Here is a 6,000-nt window from a genome sequence, read left to right on the forward strand (position 1 = left end):
AGCAGGAAAAGGAAAAGTTGTCGTAGAAACAGCACAATCAAGTAATCCGGTTCAAGACACCGATGATCCCATTTATCCCCAGGATTTACGCCACGCCACATGAACACTACACAGTCTCAAACTGCTCAACACTATGTTGCTATGAATCCACTTTTTGATGTTCCACCTCCTGTCCTAGATATAGAACAATTGGAAGCTCAGGCTAAAATTCAAGACATGGGGCAAAATGAAAACACTCCGGCTAAGCAAAAACTAGATGTTTTGGAAGAAAGATTACGAGGCAATTGAAGGGACTGATGTTTATGGAAATATAGATGCAACACAGTTGTGTTTAGTACCGGGTTTGATCATTCCAACAAAGTTTAAAGTTCCCGAATTTGACAAATATGATGGATCATCGTGTCCAAGGAGTCATCTTATAATGTATTGTAGAAAGATGGCAGCGCATATTGGTAATGATAAATTGTTGATCCATTGCTTTCAGGACAGTTTGACTGGTCCAGCTACTCGATGGTATATTCAATTAGATAATGCACACATTCATGTTTGGAAGGATTTAGCTGATGCATTTCTAAAGCAATATAAACATAATATTGATATGGCTCCAGATCGTTTAGACTTACAACGGATGGAGAAGAAAAGTTCAGAAAGCTTTAAAGAATATGCTCAACGATGGAGAGATATAGCCGCAGAGGTTCAACCACCATTAACAGACAAAGAAATGACATTTATGTTTATGAATACTTTGCGGGCGCCGTTCTATGATCGAATGATTGGTAATGCTACAACCAATTTTTCTGACATTATTGTTATTGGTGAAAGAATTGAATATGGGATAAAACATGGGAGGTTAATAGAGACTTCAGCTGAGTATGGTGGATTAAAGAAAGAGTAACACCTAAGAAGAAAGAAGGTGAGGTTCATGCAATTGGTTTTCCTAATTTAGGGAACCACAAATCAACTTTTGGCCAAAGAAAACATGACCAAAGTTTTCCTTCATATATAAGCAATGTTACTCATATCCCTTATAACAACTATGTACCAACCCACTCTCTCTCTGGAGCCCCAAAACTTGTTAATTCAAACTTTTCTCGACCGTTTGTACAAGGTCAGGGTAGCAAGACCAACTCAGAAACATTTCGATTTGACCCAATTCCTATGACATATACAGAGCTTTTACCTCAGCTAGTTCATAATCGACAGTTAGCTCCTATCCCAATAAATCCTATACAACCTCCTTATCCAAAATGGTATGATCCAAATGCTCGATGTGATTATCATGCCGGAGGAGTGGGACACTCAACTGAAAATTGTTTAGCTTTGAAAAGGAAGGTGCAATCTTTAATTAATGCTGGATGGTTGAGCTTCAAAAAAGCTGGTGAGAAGCCGGATGTCAACAACAATCCACTTCCTAATCATGAAAATTCAAAAGTGAATGCGATAGATTGTTTTGTTGGAAAGTGTAAAAATGAAGTTCATGAGATAAGGATGCCTATGGAAACACTTTTGAAGGTCTTTTTGAAGCAGGATATGTTAGTTTGGAATATTTAGACCCCAATATAAGATACGAAGGATACGATGAAGGCAAACGCTGTATATTCCATCAAGGAGTTGCAAGCCACCCTATCCAACGATGTTGTACATTTAGATCTAAAGTACAACAATTTATGGATTCGAAGATACTCACAGTATACGAAGGACAAGGAAAAGACGAGATGAAAGACAATAAAACATGTACATTAATGGGTGAAGTTGCAAAAAAGGAAAATCCCTTTTTACCAAGGCCTTTAACAGTCTTTTATCAAGAAAATCGTAATAAATCAAGTTCCTGCAATCCTAAACAACTCATTGTCGAAGTACCGAGTCCTTTCAAATTTAAGGATTTGAAAGCGGTGCCATGGCGGTATGATTGCCAAGTCATTACAGGTCCTTCAGTTGATAATATTACAGGAATCAGCGGGATAACTCGAAGTGGAAGATGTTATTAACCAGATAATTTAACAGCTCCTTCAAGTAGTTTAACATTGGGGCAAGGGAGGAAAAGTGAGAAAAGAAATGTGAATGAACATGACAAAGAGCAGGATGTAGAGATGTCTGTCATCGCAAAAGATATAGAATGCAAAAAACCTGTTACATGATGAGGCAGCAAACGAATTCTTGAAAATAGTAAAACAAAGTGAGTATAAGATCATAGAGCAAATGCATAATACTCCAGCTCGAATTTCTTTATTATCTTTGTTTTTAAATTCAGAGTCTCATCGCAAAGTGCTATTAGATATTTTGAATAAGGCACATGTTGGACATGACATTTCAGTGGAAAAGTTCAGCGGAATTATTGGAAGCATTACGTCTTCAAATTCTATAGTCTTCACGGATGATGAAATTCCCCCTGAAGGTTTAGGCCATATAAAAGCACTGCATATTCAAGTGAAGTACAATGATTATGTTATAGCAAGAGTTTTAGTGGATAACGGTTCAGCTCTTAATATAATGCCTAAATCTACACTATTAAAGCTCCCAGTGGACATGTCATACATCAAATCAAGTACTATGGTATGAGAGCTTTTGATGGATCACGAAGAGAAGTAATTGGTGACATTGAATTACCAATCAAAATTGGCCCATGTACTTTCAATATAGTCTTTCAAGTAATGGAAGTCAACACTTACAGCTTTTTGTTTAGGTCCGTCTCCTTGGATTCTTGCAGGAGTGGTGCCATCTACATTGCATCAAAATTGAAATTTATTGTTGGGAGTAAGATGATTTGTTTAATGGGAGAGGAAGATTTTCTGATAACAAAACCGATATCAACCCCATATGTGGAGGCAACAGAAGAAGCTTTAGAGTGTTCTTTTCGCTCTTTTGAAATTGCTCATGCAACTATGATGGAAGCAACTGCAGGTGAAGTAATAAAGTCACACATGCCTAAAGTTACGACAAAAAGGATGATGAGAAGTGAGGATATGTTTGAATCAAAGCTTGGAAACACTTCTAAATACACCAAGCAATGAAGGGAGATTTGGTTTGGGTTATATGCAAACGTATATGATAAAATTAGGCTTCAAAAAGAAAGAGAAAAGGTGTTTGGAAAAGCAAGGGATGATGGTGTTTGATCGTCTAAAATTTATACCAGCATTATATGATACTTTCAAGAGTGCTGGTATAAGTTACTCATCACGTGACTCTGATTCAAAACATTGTTTGTTAACAACGATGGAGAGTTTATCATTTGCAGCAGTGGCACAAGAAGCATCATTTGAAGATGAAACAGTTTATGCATGTCCACCTAATTTTGAGCTTAACAATTGGGATGTTGTAGACCTACCTACATTTTCTGGAGATTTTCAAGAGTAATGATTAAACTTTTATTTGTTTTAATTTTCTAGTTGGTTCTACTTAAGGCCACAGTATTGTTTGCTTTACAAAATGGAATGTACTCTTTTTTTTTTTTTTTTTTTTCCTCTTCTTGTTATTTAATGAAATTTTCGCATTTTCCTTTCATTCTTTCTAATTTCTTCTTCTCTCTGCTTTCTTTCTTGCATCTTGCAAAATTAAACACAAAAGTCCAAACTTTTTCGTAGACAACATTCATAGAACGAAGATGTTAATAATTCCAGTTCTACCTTGATACCTTAATATACACTATGGAATCTGACAAAGAGAGTGACGATGAAAATGCTGGGAGAATATCCTCAGAACTGTTGAGATTAGTAGAAGAAGAAGATAAGGTCTTAGGTCCTCACCAAGAGCTAGTTGAAGTAATCAATTTGGTTCTCAGGAGGAATCAAAAGAGGTAAAAATTGGCACATCAATGACCAGTGAAACTCGAAAAAAAATAATCAATTTGTTACGTGGTACTCAGATATTTTTGCTTGGAGTTATCAGGATATGCCGGGGTTAAATACGGATATTGTAGTACATCGTGTTCCTTTGAAGCCCAGAATGCAATCCAGTAAGACAAAAGCTACGTAAAATGAAGCCTGATATATTGATTAAAATAAAGAGGAAGTACAAAAACAAATTGAAGCAGGATTCCTCACAGTCTCCAAATATCCTGAATGGGTGGCAAATATTGTTCCAAGTACCTAAAAAAGACGGAAAAGTGAGAATGTGTGTGGACTATAGAGATTTAAATCGAGCTAGTCCAAAAGATAATTTCCTTTACCTCACATCGACATGTTGGTGGATAACACTGCAGGATATTCAACTTTCTCCTTCATGGATGGTTTCTCAGGATATAATCAAATCAAAATGGCTGATGAAGAAGATAGAGAGAAAAACAACATTCATTACCCTTTGGGGGAACATTTTGCTACAAGTAATGCCTTTTTGTTTGAAAAATGCCGGGGCAACATATCAGCGAGCAATGGTTACACTTTTTCATGATATGATGCATAAGGAAATAGAGGTGTATGTTGATGATATGATTGCAAAATCCAAGGCAAATGAAGATCATACAACTATACTTCAAAAATTATTCGATCGGTTGAGAAAGTATCAATTGAAATTAAATCCATCCAAATGTACATTTGGGGCAACCTCAGAAAACTGTTGGGATTCATTGTCAGTGAAGAAGGGATCAAAGTAGACCCAGATAAAGTGAAGGCTATCATGGACATGCCATCCCCTGAAACGGAAAAAGAAGTTCGAGCCTTTCTTGGAAGATTGAATTACATATCCAGATTTATCTCATATTTGACCCAACTTGCGAACCAATCTTCAAGCTTTTACGTAAAAATAATCCAGGAAAATGGAATGAGGATTGTGAAGAAGCTTTCAACAAAATTAAGCAATATCTACAAAGCCCACCTGTATTGATACCTCCAGCTCCAGGACGGCCGTTAATCCTTAACTTGACGGTTTTAGAAGGTTCTATGATGGTGTTCTAGGACAACATGACTTATCAGGGAAGAAAGAGCATGCTATTTATATTATTTAAGCAAAAAATTCACCCGATTATGAGTCGAAATACTCAATGTTAGAGCGAATTTTGTTGTGCTTTGGTATGGACCGCTCACCGTTTGAGGCAATATATGTTATATCATACGACATGGCTTTTATTTCAAAAATGGATCCAATAAAATACATTTTGAGAAACCGTCATTATCTGGTAGAATTGCAAATGGCAAGTTTTTGTCAGAGTATGATATTGTTTATGTTACTAAAAAAGCAATAAAGAGAAGTGCGCTTGCTGATCATTTAGCTGCCCAACCAGTAGCAGATTACGAGCCAATGAGCGTTGATTTTCCTGATGAAAACATATTTTTAGTTGAAAATGATGCTACGGATCATGAGACTTGGATTATGCTTTTTGATGGTGCCTCAAATGAGTTAGGACATGGGATTGGAGTTGTTACTAATTTCCCCAAAGGAAAGGTATTTCCCCTAACAGCCCTAAGTTTTATGTTTTGAATGCACTCAGCAATATCGCTGAATATGAAGCTTGTATTATGGGGACTTCAAGCAGCAATCAACATGAGTGTTAAAAAGTTGAAAGTTTTGGGTGACTCAATGCTAGTAATACATCAAGTCAAGGAAGAATGGGAAACAAGAGATGCTAAATTGGTGCCTTATAGCCAATACATTGCAAATTATCTAAAATTTGAGAAAATTCATTTGACCATGTTCATAGGGAAGACAATCGAATGGCAGATGCATTAGCCACCCTGGCAGTCATGTTTAATCTTAATCTTGAGTATGAGCTTTATCCAATCCAAATTACGAAAAGAGATGCGCCGGCTATTGCATGAATATTGAAAATGACAACAAGCCATGGTATTTTGATATCAAGCAATACATAAGTGTTAGAGAATATCCATATGGAGCTTCAAATAATGACAAGCGCACAATAAGAAGGTTGGCCATGAACTTTTTCTTAAAGTGGTGAAGTTCTTTATTAAAAGAAACCATGATATGGTACTCCTTCGGTGTGTGATGTGGAAGAAGCAAAACAAATTATGATAGAAATTCATGAAGGAATATGTGGAACACATGCTAACG

This window comes from Cucumis sativus, chromosome 1 (assembly GCF_000004075.3).
Source record: "Cucumis sativus cultivar 9930 chromosome 1, Cucumber_9930_V3, whole genome shotgun sequence".
NCBI classification, from domain to species: domain Eukaryota; kingdom Viridiplantae; phylum Streptophyta; class Magnoliopsida; order Cucurbitales; family Cucurbitaceae; genus Cucumis; species Cucumis sativus.